The sequence below is a fragment of the Oncorhynchus tshawytscha genome, linkage group LG10 (genome assembly GCF_018296145.1).
Source record: "Oncorhynchus tshawytscha isolate Ot180627B linkage group LG10, Otsh_v2.0, whole genome shotgun sequence".
NCBI lineage: Eukaryota > Metazoa > Chordata > Actinopteri > Salmoniformes > Salmonidae > Oncorhynchus > Oncorhynchus tshawytscha.
The window spans coordinates 26,761,429-26,776,432 of record NC_056438.1 but is presented as its reverse complement, the minus strand read 5'-3'; the positions used below and the strand labels follow the sequence as shown (position 1 = coordinate 26,776,432).

Here is a 15,004-nt window from a genome sequence, read left to right as displayed (position 1 = left end):
TGATAAAGTAGTCTACAGTACTACTGCCAAAAGATGAGCTATAGGTGTACCTACCATAGGAGTCCCCTCGAAGCCCCTCTCTCTCCCCAGCCCATGTAGCAGAGGCAGGACAGAGGCGTGTGTTAGACGATACAAAGCGGCAGTTGGATTCTTTAGAGAAAGACAACTTCCAGGATGACCCTCTCTCCTCCCTGCCTCCCACCGGTCCTACCTGCCTTTGGCGAAGGCGACGAACCTGGTGTGTGTTTGTGTGTGAGAAACACCTTTTAGACCTGTCCAGGGCTACTGTGAGGAGTTGTTTGGTGGAGAGCTTTACATACACTTTCCCCCTCTTCTCTCCTTTTTAAAAATGTATTTCTCTCTCGCTCTATTTTCTCCTGCCTCTCTTCCTCCTCCTTCCCGTCTCTAGGTAAGAAGAAGAGGAAAACTAGATGCGATCACTTCAAACAGAGAACTCAAAAACTTCCAGACTCTACTAGAAGAGGAGGTAGATAATAGAACTAGGACACCTGTCACGATCGTTATAATGATTGGACCAAGGCGCAGCATGCGTAGCATTCCACATATTTTAATTCATAGAAACTCACCAAACAAGCACAAATGACCCGTGCCACTACTGGTGTGCACACAGGGAACTAACTAGACAAGATCCCAAAGCACAATGAGGAAATGGCTGCCTAAATATGATCCCCAGTTAGAGACAACGATAAACAGCTGTCTGATTGGGAACCATACCAGGCCAACATAAACCATTAATCACCTAGATGACCCACCCTAGTCACTATCCCAACCAACAGAGAATAAACAGCTCTCTATGGTCAGGGCGTGACAACACCTCAAAAGTATCCTTGCAGTGGCAAGCGCATTTTCATCCACGTTCACTCTCGAGGCATCTCCTCGGTTACCTTGGACCTTTTTCAAAAGGAGGCGAGAGACTACGCAGGAGTTGTGCAAAACCAAATGAGATTCTCCCCGTCTTTGCTGAGTCTAACCCTATAACCTGTCCTTGCTGTGTTGTGATTAGCAGAACGTGTCTGAGAGGGAGGAGCCTAACTACCTGTCTGCCGCGGTAACCTGTCTGCAGCTGCTAATCTGACCATATTTGGTTATGGTCACAGAATGTTGATGGTAAACACCTCCACCTGTAGCTTTCTAGAATGTTACAACAATACAGGATCTGCACTACGGAGAACTACTAGTGTACCCGAACGTTGCTACAATGTCTCCCCAAGGATGATATGGATCGAAGGCTACCAGAGAACGATGGGGAAAGCTACTAGAATGTTAGAGCATGCACACAGTGGCACAGTACTCTGCAGTGTGATGTTAGTGTTGTGGAGTAGGATCTGAAGGGGGGCAGGAAGGAGAGGGGTGGGTTTGTGACATATGGGGAGTAGTAAGGAGGGCACTTGGTCCCATGCATATGTCTAGCTTTGTCTGTCTGTCCTGCTGTGATGATTAATTCAACATGTTTTGATATGACTCTGTGTCTGCTGTCCTTTATGTTTTAGCTTAGTCTCCTGTATTTTATCTTTTGTGTCTGCTCAGTGTCTTCACTGAGCCTGTGCTTGTGACTGGTGGGTGAACCCTGGTCCAGGTTTGTATACAGATGTTTGTTTATGAACTGTGACCTGTTAGAAGGAATGTTCCTAGAGGGAACAACAGGTTGTATACTTATTAACTTCCAGGGGTATTTTCTGAAACCATTGCGCACACACAACTGACTCACAACTAAAGTCTAGCAGTGGTTGAGTATATGAATATATGTTAATGTATTGCATGTACTGAATAGGTTATATAATTTATATGGTGAAGGGGGGGTCAAGTGGTAACCAAGGGCAACAACCCCTGAACCTCGAGCTGAAAAGGACGTAAATTATTAATGTGCGCGGATGGAGGAGAGCAAGTGTAGCCCTGAATTTGGCACAGACCGGACTTCGGAGTGCCAGAGTGTGTGTGTTTAGTGCTTTAGTGTGTTTGTATCCTATTGACAGCACTTGGGAGTGTCAACGAGTGAAAGCTGCGCGGGCATCGTGTGTTGTGTGAATGGCGGATGACTAGGCTCGGTACAAAAATCGGTCACCTGTTCGCACCGCAGACTTTGCCCAGTGAGGGAGTGTGTACGGAAATTCTGTAACAGGCAGCTGGCAAGCGAAACTAGCAGCGGAACCGGGGCGCCTCGAGCTGTCAAGCGCGAGCCGATCGCCGAAGCGCGCCAGGTGAGTAGGATGTAATGAATGGATGTAGCCTATTGGTCGTCCTTTTAACACACATCTAGGATCAGATCACTATGCCCAAACCACTATGGGGGGATGGCAGAGACCTCGGGCAGATTCATCATTCTGATCCTAGGATCAACGGCTCGTTGATCAATACGCACAATAAACTATAGGCTACCGCAGGCTTTTATTTCAGCCAGGTATAGCCACATAATGCATTTTTCACCGAGCTCAGAGATAAGAAGCATGATTTGCTTGTTTTTTCGATTTTTGTTTATTTATTTGACGCTGAAAATCCCCTTCAACGGTGGCAATAGACAATGCTGTGATTGGCCAAGCTCTGTGTTCCCCGAGGAGCACAGGGCTCCTATTGGGTAAGAGGTGTGTGCACACTGCACATATTGTGTGAATATGTTTTGTGTGTGTGTGTTTCTCTGTGTAGGGTTATAGGCTAGATTCCCACTGATACCGCTGCTGCCATGAAGAGGAGGGAGGTAAGATATCAGAATATTTGATTGTGATGCACAATGAAACAGCATCCATTGCAGAACATCTGCTCTTACCCCAACCTGCCTCTCTCTCCTTCTCATCTATCTATCCCTCTCGCTCTCTCTCTCTCTTTCTTTTTCTTCAGTATCCAGTCGGCGAAGTCCTCATCATTCCAATGACATCGACTTCACCTTCACCCCAGGACTCAGCTCGACCCCAAGCCCTTCCCCTCCAGCCCTCTTCCCCTCCTCCCCCTGTCCCCTCCCCCCTCCCCCCTTTCTCTGTCCAATCCACAGCTCCAGGCTGAGTTTCTGAGGAGAGCTCCCAGAGCTGCCTCCCCTGACAACGACTCGGCTAGATCCCAAATCCTTCCCCTCCAGCCCTCTCCCCCTATCTCCACCTCTGTGGCTCCCCGCTCCTCCCTTCCTCCCCCTCTTTCCTCCCCTCCTCCACCCCTCTGTCTGTCCAGTCCCCAGCTCCAGGCGGAGTTTCTGAGGAGAGCTAGCCGTAGTCTCAGAACTGTCTCCTGCGACACCGACGATGTCCTCATCTCCCCCAGCTCCCCCTGGTTTCACCCTTTACCTCCACCACCACTTCCCCCCTTACCTCCCCACCTCAGCCTCTCTCCCCCACCTCTCCCTTTAGCTCTCCACCACAGCCCCTCTCCCCCTCCACGCCCACTACAGAGGGTGAGTGTACAGTGTAATACTGATAGTATAGTCTGAGTAATGTGTTGCTAGTCTGTCTCCAGTTCTCAGCTACTGAGTATAGCTAATGTGGTAGTAGCATTGTTGTAGTTGCAGTAGTAAGTGGTGGTGGCGGTGGTGGCGGTGGCGGCGTTGTTGTAGTAGCAGTAGCAGCGGCAGCGTTGTTGTAGTAGCAGCAGCGGCATTGTTGCAGTAGTAGTAGTAGTAGTAGCAGCAGCGTTGTTGTAGCAGCAACAGCAGCGTTGTAGTAGTGGTGGTAGTAGCAGCAGCAGCAGCGTTGTTGTAGCAGCAACAGCGGCATTGTTGTAGTAGTAGCAGCAGCGACGTTGTTGTAGTAGTAGTAGTAGTAGCAGCAGCGACGTAGTAGTAGTAGTAGTAGCAGCAGCGTCGTTGTTGTAGTGGTATTAGTAGCAGCAGCGCCGTTGTAGCAGCAGCGGCGTTGTTGTTGTAGTAGCAGCAGCAGCGCCGTTGTAGTAGTAGTGGTATAGTATTAGTAGTAGCAGCAGCGGCTTTGTAGTGGTGGTAGTAGTAGCAGCAGCAGCGCCGTTGTTGTTGTAGTAGTAGCAGCGGCGGCGGCGTTGTTGTAGTAGTGGTGGTAGTAGTAGCAGCAGCGGCGTTGTTGTTATAGTGGCAGCAGTGGCGTTGTTGTTGTAGTAGTAGTAGCAGCAGTGGCGTTATTGTTGTTGTAGTAGTAGTTGCAGCATTGTAGTAGTAGTAGCAGTGTTGTTGTTGTTGTGGTAGTAGCAGCAGCGGCGTTGTTGTTGTAGCAGCAGCGGCGTTGTTGTAGTAGCAGTAGTAGCAGTGGCGTTGTTGTAGTAGCAGTAGTAGCAGTGGCGTTGTTGTAGTAGCAGTAGTAGTGGTGTTGTTGTAGTAGCAGCAGCGGCATTGTTGTAGTAGTAGTAATAGTAGTAGTAGTAGTAGTAGTAGTAGTAGTAGTAGTAGTAGTAGTAGCAGCAGCGTAGTAGTAGCGGCAGCATAGCAGTAGTAGTAGTAGTAGTAGTAGTAGCAGCGTAGTAGTAGTAGTAGCAGCAGCGTAGTAGTAGCAGCAGCAGCAGTAGTAGTAGTAGTAGTAGTAGTAGTAGTAGTAGTAGTAGTAGTAGTAGTAGTAGTAAGCAGCAGCGTAGTAGTAGTTGTAGAAGCAGTAGCGTAGTAGTAGCAGCAGCATAGCAGTAGTAGTAGTAGTAGTAGTAGCAGCGTAGTAGTAGTAGTAGTAGCATAGTAGTAGTAGCAGCAGCAGCATAGTAGTAGTAGTAGTAGCAGCAGCGTAGTAGTAGTAGTAGCAGCAGCATAGCAGTAGTAGTAGTAGTACTAGTAGCAGTAGTAGTAGCAGCAGCGTAGTAGCAGCAGCATAGTAGTAGTAGTAGTAGTAGCAGCAGCAGCAGCGTAGTTGTAGGAGCAGCAGCGTAGCAGTAGTAGTAGCAGTAGATGTAGCAGTGGCATTGTAGTAGTAGCAGCAGCAGCAGAGCAGTAGTAGTAGTAGTAGTAGTAGCAGAAGCGTAGCAGCAGTATTAGTAGTAGCAGCAACGTAGTAGTAATATTTGTAGCAGCAGTAGATGTAGTAGCAGGAGCGTAGCAGTAGATGTAGCAGCAGCGTAGCAGTAGATGTAGCAGCGGCATTGTAGCAGTAGTTGTAGCAGCGGCATTGTAGCAGTAGTTGTAGCAGCGGCATTGTTGCAGTAGTTGTAGCAGCGGCATTGTAGTTGTAGCGGCATTGTAGTTGTAGCGGCATTGCAGTAGCAGTAGTAGTAGCAGTAGTTGTAGCAGCAGCATTGTAGCAGTAGTTGTAGCAGCAGCAGCGGCATTGTAGCAGTAGTTGTAGCAGTGGCATTGTAGCAGTTGTTGTAGCAGCAGCGGCATTGTTGTAGTAGCAGCAGCGGCATTGTTGTAGTAGCAGCAGCGGCATTGTTGTAGTAGCAGCAGCGGCATTGTTGTAGTAGCAGCAGCGGCATTGTTGTAGTAGCAGCAGCGGCATTGTAGTAGTAGTAGTAGCAGCAGCGGCATTGTAGTAGTAGTTGTAGCAGCGGCATTGTAGCAGCGGCATTGTAGTAGTAGTTGTAGCAGCGGCATTGTAGCAGCGGCATTGTTGCAGTAGTTGTAGCAGCGGCATTGTAGCCGTAGTTGTAGCAGCGGCATTGTAGTAGTAGTAGTAGCAGCAGCGGCATTGTAGTAGTAGTAGTAGCAGCAGCGGCATTGTAGTAGTAGTAGTAGCAGCAGCGGCATTGTAGTAGTAGTTGTAGCAGCGGCATTGTAGCAGCGGCATTGTTGCAGTAGTTGTAGCAGCGGCATTGTAGCCGTAGTTGTAGCAGCGGCATTGTAGTAGTAGTAGTAGCAGCAGCGGCATTGTAGTAGTAGTAGTAGCAGCAGCGGCATTGTAGTAGTAGTTGTAGCAGCGGCATTGTAGCAGCGGCATTGTTGCAGTAGTTGTAGCAGCGGCATTGTAGCCGTAGTTGTAGCAGCAGCGGCGTAGCAGTAGTAGTAGCAGTGTAGCAGTAGTTGTAGCAGCAGCATTGTAGTAGCAGCATTGTAGCAGTAGTTGTAGCAGCAGCGGCATTGCAGTAGTAGTAGCAGTGTAACAGTAGTTGTAGCAGCAGTATTGTAGCAGCGGCATTGTAGCAGTAGTTGTAGCAGCGGCATTGTTGCAGTAGTTGTAGCAGCGGCATTGTAGTTGTAGCGGCATTGTAGTTGTAGCGGCATTGCAGTAGCATTAGTAGTAGCAGTGTAGCAGTAGTTGTAGCAGCGGCATTGTAGCAGTAGTTGTAGCAGCGGCATTGTAGCAGTTGTTGTAGCAGCAGCGGCATTGTTGTAGTAGCAGCAGCGGCATTGTAGTAGTAGTAGTAGCAGCAGCGGCATAGTAGTAGTAGCAGCAGCGGCATTGTAGTAGTAGTTGTAGCAGCGGCATTGTAGCAGTAGTTGTAGCAATAGCGGCATTGTAGCAGTAGTTGTAGCAGCGGCATTGTAGCAGTAGTTGTAGCAGCAACGGTGTTGTAGTAGTAGCAGTGGCATTGTATTACTATACAACAGCATTATTGTAGTAGTAGTTGTAACAACAAAATTGTTGTTGTAGTAGCAGCAGCAGTGACGTTGTTGTAGTAGTAGCAGCGGCATGGTATTACTATACAACAGCATTATTGTAGTAGTAGTTGTAGCAATGAAATTGTTGTTGTAGTAGCAGCAGAAGTGACGTTGTTGTAGTAGCAGCAGCGGCATTGTAGCAGTAGTTGTAGCAGCTGCATTGTAGCACTATTGTAGCAGCGGCATTGTAACAGTAGTTGTAGCAGCATAGTAGTAGTAGTAGTAGTAGTAGTAGCAGCAGCGGCATTGTTGTTGTAGCAGCAGCGGCATTGTTGTAGCAGCAGCAGCGGCATTGTTGTAGCAGCAGCAGCGGCATTGTTGTAGCAGCAGCGGCATTGTTGTAGCAGCAGCAGCGCATTGTTGTAGCAGCAGCAGCGGCATTGTTGTAGCAGCAGCGGCATTGTTGTAGCAGCAGCAGCGGCATTGTTGTAGCAGCAGCAGCGGCATTGTTGTAGTAGCAGCAGCGGCATTGTTGTAGTAGCAGCAGCGGCATTGTTGTAGCAGCAGCAGCGGCATTGTTGTAGCAGCAGCAGCGGCATTGTTGTAGCAGCAGCAGCGGCATTGTTGTAGCAGCAGCAGCGGCATTGTTGTAGTAGCAGCAGCGGCATTGTAGTAGTAGTTGTAGCAGCATAGTAGTAGTAGTAGTAGCAGCAGTGGCATTGTTGTAGTAGTAGCAGCAGCGGCATTGTTGTAGTAGCAGCAGCAGCGGCATTGTAGTAGCAGCAGCAGCGGCATTGTTGTAGTAGCAGCAGCAGCGCATTGTAGTAGCAGCAGCAGCGGCATTGTAGCAGCAGCAGCGGCATTGTTGCAGTAGCAGCAGCAGCGGCATTGTAGTAGCAGCAGCGGCGGCATTGTTGTAGCAGCAGCAGCATTGTTGTAGTAGCAGCAGCGGCATTGTAGTAGTAGCATCGTAGTAGTAGTAGTAGTAGTAGTAGCAGCGTAGTAGTAGTAGCAGCAGCAGCATTGTTGTAGTAGCAGCAGCAGCAGCGGTGTTGTTGGTGTAGTAGTAGTTGCTGCAGCAGCATTGTAGTAGTAGTAGTAGCGTAGTAGTAGTAGTAGTAGTAGTAGTAGCAGCAGCACAGCAGTATCAGTAGTAGTAGCAGCAGCAGCGTAGTAGTAGTAGCAGCAGCAGCGGCATTGTTGTAGTAGCAGCAGCAGCAGTGTTGTTGGTTTAGTAGTAGTTGCTGCAGCAGCATAGCAGTAGTAGTAGCAGCAGCAGCGTAGTAGCAGCAGCATAGTAGTAGTAGTAGTAGTAGCAGCAGCGTAGTAGTAGTAGCAGCAGAGTAGCAGTAGATGTAGCAGTGGCATTGTAGCAATAGATGTAGCAGTGGCATTGTAGCAATAGTTGTAGCAGCGGCATTGTAGCAGTAGTAGTAGTAGTAGCAGTAGTAGTAGTAGCAGCAGCGTAGTAGCAGTAGTAGTAGCAGCAGCATAGCAGTAGTAGTAGCAGCAGTAGTAGTAGTAGTAGTAGAAGTAGCAGCAGCGTAGCAATCGATGTAGCAGCAGCGTAGCAGTAGTTGTAGCTGCGGCATTGTAGCAGTAGTTGTAGCAAACTATCACTCGTATCACTCGTATTTTTTTGTGCAGCTTTGACAGTGCTACTGTATCTTTTTTGACCGGCAAAGACCCAAACGGCGTAACATAGTATGTATGTCGTGAAGCTAATAGCAGTGACGTTATTATTGTGTAACTCCGGACTTGACCCGTCGGCAAAAGCCAACATCACCCCCAACAGATAACGGTTGATTGTCAAGGGCAATGAATTCCATTATCTTGGCTTTAATGGATTTTGTCTTTGAGTTGTCTTGCTAAAACATTCTTACTCTTTCAAATAACTGCTCGACTTCTTGACTGCTCGATCCACACAGGAGACATTGTGGGCTAGGTTAGGAATGCTGTGTTGCGCTCGTAACGCAAAATTTTACGTGACGTCTTTACGTCATGTACCTACATTATATAGGTATGCACTGTAGCTTTGACGTCGGTTTTTAACGTCGTTGTTAAACTAGACATCGGGCTGATACATACCGATGTTGGCATTTTTAGCTAATAACGTCCGATTACGATATGTTCACGGATATATTGTGTATACCTAGTAGTAGTAGTAGTAGTAGTAGTAGTAGTGTATTAATACAGTACTATTGTGTGTGTCTCTCTCCAGTCAAGAGCTGCTGTGTGTAGTGGTGTACAATAATATTTGTGTGTGTGTGTGTAGACTGCGCTACTCGCCTGTCTCTTTCCAGTCCTGAGCTGCTGACAGAGCTGCGTCGGTCTCAGTCCCGTCCTATGAAGCACGTCTCCATCTCTAAAGGACTCACCACTGTCTTCTGTGGACGGGGCAGGGGCGTAACGGTAAGGTGTGTGTGTGTGTGTCTCACCACTGCCTTCTCAGGCAGGGGTGAGGACAGAAAGTATTGGGGGATGATGTGAGAACTTATCTACTGTGGTAAATATAAACTTCTCCTGACCCCCCCTCATTCTCTCTCCCTCTCTGTGCACCAGACTCCTAGCTCTGCTCCTGCCTCAGGAGCAACCAACCTGACACTCCGCTCAGACTCCACGGCCAATGGAAGAAGACAGGCGGGTCCCAAGCTGTCCAATGGGACATAGCGTTAGACTAAGTTAAAGTGCCTCTGAGGAAACCAGCTGCTGTATAGTGTCAATGTTATTGATATTAATGAAAACCAGTAGTACGGTGGCCTGAATATGATACATGATCAAACACTATCTATACTGCCATGTGCCAACAATAAACACAATGCAAACTAACCGACAGACGGACACACTGTAGCTCTTCATGTAAGACATGGAGAGCAATGTGTTGAGCTGAGGCATGCCTCTCTCTTGAAAAATAAATTATAAAATGTATCATAACACCCTTGTTTGTCTCAGTATTGTGTGTGTGTGTGGGTGTCACATCCCTGATAAGATCCAACCCATAGCCAGAGTCCAGAGACATCATGAGATACGGGGACATCATAACTTACCTGCTCGTGTGTGTTAGCTGACAGGGGTGATATAACAGTGGTTGAGATAAAAGCCAAAGGTTGCAGGTCAAGTACAGAGTGTCCCAGGGGGTGTGGCTTAAATAGGAAGTGTATGTTTACTGTGTTACATTTAGAAAGGGAGGGAAAGGAAAACAGTACTAAGAAAGAATGTAAGAGGCAGAGAGAGTACAGGAAGAATGAGAAATTACAGAGAGACAGCAGAGGAAGAAAGAGAGGGGGATAAATTAGCTATAGGCAGACAAATAGAGTAGGTGATAGCAGCAGTATGTCCCATTACTACAGGTTAGATTTGCTCACCAGCCGGATCTGTCCTGGTAGCAATTAACCTGGGGGTGAGGTTAACTACCGGTAGGTTATGTGAAGGGTGGTCTACTGACATAGCGTGTGTGTAGACAAGATGGGGCTCTATGGGCAACTGCAATGCTACCTGCTGCTGGCCTCCATGGCTCTGCTGCTCTTCCTCAGCTCCTTCTGGCTCCCTAAGTTTCCACTTTAATCATAGTGTTTCGCTGAAACTGTTCTCCGTGTGGCTCTGTTTGTATAATGTGACATACACGTGTCCCTCTCACTGCTCAGGTTAGAATGTGTGATTCGTGAGACCTTCGGGCACCCCTGTCTAAGTTTCCATTTTTACCATCCAACGGTGAGTAACACAAACACACGTGATTTCGTCTGTAGGAAAATGTAGTTATATTTGAAAAGTATTAGTGCAATTGATATTCTAGTGTAAAACAAAGTGAAAGATTTGAATATACAACTGTGAAGATATCTAGAAAAATTGTGATACCTCTCTTTTTTTGTGTGCATTCCTCTCTCTGCCTCTGCCTCTCGCCTCTTCTAGCTGGAGACCCCTGTTATTCCAGATGCAGGAGAAGTGCAGAGAGGGGGACAGCTGGGTGACAAGGGTGTAATGTTGCATTCCGTGCCCCCTTTCCAGGTGTGTCCAGGTCAACAGTTCCAGGTGTGGCGTCTCATGCCCCACCTGACCTCTTCCATGGCTGCACACACTGACGATGTTCTGCTGGAGCAATACCTCTACAGCTGGGACGAACTTATCAAGTGTGACTAGTGTGTGTGTTTGTGTGTGTGAGAGATAGAGAGAAAGAACTAAAGTGTTTATAAGGGGAACATCTTTTAAACTTGCCATGAATGATATAGTGAGGAGTTGTTAGGTAAAGGCCAGACAGAACGCACGTGGGCACACACACACTCTAAAGGTCGGTTCACAATCTCACTGAATTATCCCACACTACCCATACACCGGTGGCCATGCCAGCCTCCCAGCAGCGTGGGCACAGATGCCTGCTCTCTCACTCATAGAGAGAGACACACACACACACACACACACACACACACACAAAACCTTTTAGTAAGTCTATTAACCACAGATAGATCCTTCACTTTTGTCAAATCTGATTGTGCGACACACTTCATATCACTCACAAAGGAATCCATTATTTCAGAGGCCTCGGAGCCTAACGGTTGTAGATAAATGTTCTTCTGGCATAGCTGGCAGATTTGTTTGACTGGCCAGATTACTTGAAGGCTCAGGTCTGCCAGCAGACATTTGTGCAGATAGACTTCTGCTAGACCTAATGAGCCTCCCTAATAGCTTCAGTGACTTCTGACTTCAGCTCAACACTGGATATTTTCTCAATGGTTGACATTACAGGAGAGTCAAGCATTTTGCCTGGAGGTGAAAGTATGAGCATGTTTTGACTCACCAAGCTGCCATAGGATACAGTCTTTTCAGACATTTCTTTTCTCCACTAGGGAATCTTCCAGAAGACCACCAACACAATCCTTTTAAGCAAAAATGTTTACTTTGTGTGCGATTTCTCCAAGTGCATCCATTGTTCCTTGCTCTCCTTTCCTGGCATTCTCCGGAGTTGACAATGACAGCCTTGACCGCTCCTGTCAATGGTGCAAGGGAGGCCTTAATGTCTATATTCTCCATAGATGGATTGGGCTTGGCTTGAGGCACAGCCTTTTCAGTGACTCCAAACCACCGCAGCTTGGCAGAGAAAACAGACACCAGGACGGCCTGGATGCCATTTCGCCTGCTAGTTCACACAACACTGGGCTTGATTTACCTGAGCTGGAACAGGAGATGATCAGTGAGATCTAAGAGTTAACCTGAATCACGACATCTCTTACCACAGATCTGGTCAATCCAAGTGAGCAAAAAGAGCAGGATTGATCTCCCAGAACCTAAAGAATTGTGTCCTTTGTGATCCCAAAGAGGACATTAAAAGGATCTGCCAGTTGAACCTCTCCTCCATGTGCATTCTGCAACAAGATCTAAATTTAAATAAAAAAATATTGTTTTTATCAATCTTGTCTTATGTTTACATATTGATGATCTTTACAAATTGTTGCTTTGAATGAACCAATAGTTCATTATCTAACCAATATGTAAAATGTAGTTCTATGAAGTGTTTATATGTGGTGTCTGCTTTGTTATTTTACAATACATATTGTAGTTTCTTAGCTTTGTATTCTAACAGTCAAATGCTGTGTAATATGAAAAAGTTAACCTGAATTTGAGTATGTACCAGTACAGTTGAGGTTGGTGAACATGTGGTTGATGAAGATACCTTCCAGAAGAAGAATGTGGAGTGGGTGTGCGGGAGTTGTAATAATGTATACCACTTCCGCTCTTCCTCAATTCTCTGTTGTAACTTTTCACGCATCAACTCCAGCCTCTGTTCAAATTCAGTGGATGAGGGTAGGGTGTCTCGACCACCCAGAAACTTTCCAGTGCTAGGCCTTGTGGGTAGATCTGTCATTTAAACGTCACCATGCGTGACTGCTTAAAGTCAATGGCAGAGGGGTATGGAGCCTTGACCCGTTGGCTGAACAGACTTTCCACTGCCAGGGATCTTGGGTAGACCTTCATTAAACCTCAGCACACATTCCTGGATGCTTGCAATGTTGAAGCACTCCAGTCAGCGAGGAGGAGGAGCTAGCTTCCCTGGCAGCATTAAGCTATAATATGTGTGCAAGGGCTGGCATGAGGATCTCTACCACTACGGGGAAACCGTTTTCGCTATCTTCCAGCACATTTGGGCAAGGTGTACTTTGGGAACCTGTTTCAATACAAATAGAGCATGAGATGTTTTTTGAGATGATGTGGTGTCAAGTGCTTAATTAGTCAATATGACAAACTTTATGTTCAAATTTCTCTCATATAATCTATCAAATGTTGACAGATAAAATTACAGGATTTCTCATGCCCTCTTGAATCACTTTCCACTGCCTGATAAAGACACAAGTAAAAATGTTCAGTTGTTTTGTACTGGTTCAGACAGGTTTGTTGTATACAGAATGTGTGCTATTGAAACACTGCATTCGGAAAGTATTCAGACCCCTTGGCTTTTTCAAAATGTTATGTTACAGCCTTATTCTAAAATATATTTTTTTTCTCATCAATCTACACACAATACCCCATAATGACAAAGCAAAAAAAAAATGTTTTAAACATTTTTGCAAATGTATAAAAAAACAAAACTGAAATATCACATTTACATAAGTATTCAGATCGTTTACTCGGCAGACATTTTTTGATATCCTTCTCCAGATCTGTGCCTCGACATAATCATGTCTCGGAGCTCTACGGACAATTCCTTCGACCTCATGGCTTGGTTTTTGCTCTGACATGTACTGTCACTGGACCTTATATAGACAGGTGTGCGCCTTTACAAATCATATCCAATCAATTGAATTGACCTCAGGTGGACTCTAATCAAGTTGTAGAAACATCTCAAGGATGATCAACGGAAACAGGATGCACCTGAGCTCAATTTCGAGTTTCATAGCAAAGGGCCTGAATACTTATGTAAATAAGATAGGTGTGAGGTGTGGGGGGGGTTCTGTTTTTTTTTTTTTACACATTTAAAAAAAAAAAAAAAAAAAAGGTTTTCGCTTTGTCATTATGGGGTATTGTGTGTAGATTGAGGGGGAAAAAATATTCCATCCAGTTTAGAATAAGGCTGTAACTGATCAAAATGTGGAATAAGTGAAGGGGTCTGAATACTTTCCGAATGCACTGGACCTATCAGTGAGATTACTCCTGAAATTGGTGAGGATAAAGAATCAGACGTCCTCTGCCATTCCTGAGGGGTGAAGTAGACTATTGAGAAGTTCCTCCTGTAAGAGTTGAATTACTGCTGTCCTGTTTTGGTATTTATCCAAAGAGAATACCACAGAGGGACCAAAAGGACAACAATTATTAGGAGTTTTCCCCTTTTTTATATAATGAATCTGCACAACAAAGGGCACACTAACCAAAAAGTACATGTACTGGGAAAAGTAATGTTTTAATATCGAAAAACTCTAACCTGCTTCAGTGTCACGTTCGGCTGAGGTCTTCTTGGCACTTGATTTCCATTTGGCCTTCAAGAAAACAGATTTCAAATCCCACATTATTATGCTTAATGTGAAACATCAAGTCAAAGCAGCCCATTTTCTAGCCAATACATAGACAGATAGATAAAAACTAGTCAAGAGCCCAAACGACCAGAGGACCAATCTTACCGTTCTCTCTTCCTTCAGCTGAGCAACTGGCTCTTCTTCCTTCCTTCTCCTCCATCCCTTTCTTCTGATGACTATCTTCCAAGTCCTGTTCATCAAAATGAAAGTAATGAGTTTTATAATCTGTAGAGATTCTATAAACGTTTTGATGAAACGACTGTAAAAAAAAAAGTAGCCAAAATAGACATACCTCCTTTTGTCTGACATTGAATCAAGTTTGTACCAGATAGATTAAGCATATCAAATAACCCAAATGACCAGAGGACCAATCTTATCTTGTCAGACTTGTCATTCATCTATTCCTTTAGCTGAGCAACTGGCTCTTCTTCCTTTGCCGCCTCCTCCATCCATTTTTCTTGGTGACTATCTTCCAAGTCCTGTTATATACAAGTGTTGTTAATGTTATTATTATCATAGCACATACAGTGTTAATCAAATTAAGCTTGTTAACCTATCTGTAGACATTGTATAAATGGTTTGTTGAACAGAGTCCAACACAAATCTGCCAAAATAGACCTACTTTCTTGTCGTTTGATATTGAATCAAATTTGTAAAACAAAAACCTAGTAGACCTGTGTGGTGACTTTGTCACAGCTGTCGGTCAAAAACACGATGGTGCTAAAGTAGTCCTACCTGAACAACAAGAAAACAGACGCTATTGGCTATTCAACACAATTTTTTAACATACAGCGACTGAAGCGGAATCCCGCGATCTGATGTTCAGCACCGCCGTGCAGTGGACAGCGGCCGTCTCTTGTGCAACCCCATCTCTCATTATGATGGACGGTAGATAACCAAACTCGTCCTTATTACTGTAATACGTAATGCATGTTGTACATGTCATGGATAGAGATTAGAATGAGTATTCTAATTCCTAATTCTATTGAGGTGAGTGGGTGTGTGTGTGTGAGAGAGAGAGACAGAGAGAGAGAGAGAGAGAGAGAGAGAGAGAGAGAGAGAGGTGGTATCAATAGTT

The 15,004-nt window shown here is 45.7% G+C and overlaps 1 long non-coding RNA gene across 1 annotated transcript; it reads left to right on the top strand.

Annotated features, from left to right (window-relative positions):
• The first annotated feature begins 1,838 nt into the window (after positions 1-1,838).
• LOC112260027 lies at positions 1,839-9,361 on the top strand. The gene is made up of 5 exons (XR_002954970.2): positions 1,839-2,219; positions 2,662-2,713; positions 2,854-3,397; positions 8,703-8,839; positions 8,990-9,361. It is a non-coding gene; the product is annotated as an uncharacterized LOC112260027 (long non-coding RNA).
• Positions 9,362-15,004: the final 5,643 nt, after the last annotated feature.